The sequence below is a fragment of the Haplochromis burtoni genome, unplaced genomic scaffold, assembly GCF_018398535.1.
Source record: "Haplochromis burtoni strain Fernald_Lab_line unplaced genomic scaffold, NCSU_Asbu1 Contig_388, whole genome shotgun sequence".
NCBI lineage: Eukaryota > Metazoa > Chordata > Actinopteri > Cichliformes > Cichlidae > Haplochromis > Haplochromis burtoni.
Genome location: NW_024582749.1, coordinates 302,692 through 303,820, shown reverse-complemented (window position 1 = coordinate 303,820; position 1,129 = coordinate 302,692).

Here is a 1,129-nt window from a genome sequence, read left to right as displayed (position 1 = left end):
TTGGTACTCATCGAAACAGCAGTCGAGCGACTCTGGTACACTTTAATCATTCAAAGAAATGTGATTTCTAGTCAGAAATCAGTCGTTCATAACGAATTGTTAGTTAAATCTGAAATATTACATTGAAATTGTGATTGTAGTTTACATTTAGACGTTTTGTGTAGCACCACCATCTTCACCATTCAGCGACTGAAACCTGAATGAAATTTTACTCAAGAAAAAGGAAATTGGTCAAAGGACATCATTCTGTTACGATCAGTGCAGATGTGTGGCTGCTACGTGTACACATTATTTACTGCAGAATGATTAACAGCATGCGTTGTGTTTACTGGAAACCTTTCTGTGTATAAAGTTGTTGTTTGGTTTTGTTTTTCTTTGTTTGGTTTTTTTCCTTGTGAAACAACAATTCTGTGGCTTGCTATACAGTATGAATCTGATGTTTGCAGGTTCTGCTTCTTGGGACTCCCATATCAAAGGCAAGAGCAACTTAGATCCCAGCTTGTTTTCCACTAAAGCGTTACTTGTTGAAATATGATTTTGCAGTACGTGTGCAGCTCATCTCTGCACAGGCAAGCTCAAAAGTTAGTAAGTACACTAAAGTATAGTTGTTTGAATGATTTCTTTCCATCTGTATTGAAGTAATCAAATTACAACTCAGATTTTAATCACAAACTCATCTTCTGAGCTGGGCAAGGCTCTGCAGGAGGCTGAGTCAGGACCATCAACAAAGTGCAGCAAAATATTTAATTTACAGTGTCCCCAGAAATCACTTGCATCTCAATAAATTTTGGCCGATTATCTTAGGAACTTATTCCCCATAAAATTCAAAACTATTTAATAACTTTAAAGCTTGATTTTGGTGATTTGCAGCAGAAAATATGTTGAAGATCAAATTTCAAGCTTTAAAACATCTATTGCACATTTCAACATGAAAGTGCCAGATCCCATCCTACTTTTATTCAGTGGTATTTATATTAGACTCTTCACAACAACAGTTACACCAAGATGCTTTATATTTTAAGGTAAATATAACCGATATCAACTACGCACTGTCACATGACCCACGTCAGCTGATTTGAGGTCCCTCTCCTGATTTGCTCCTTCCACGTCGCGGCAAGGATGAAAACCG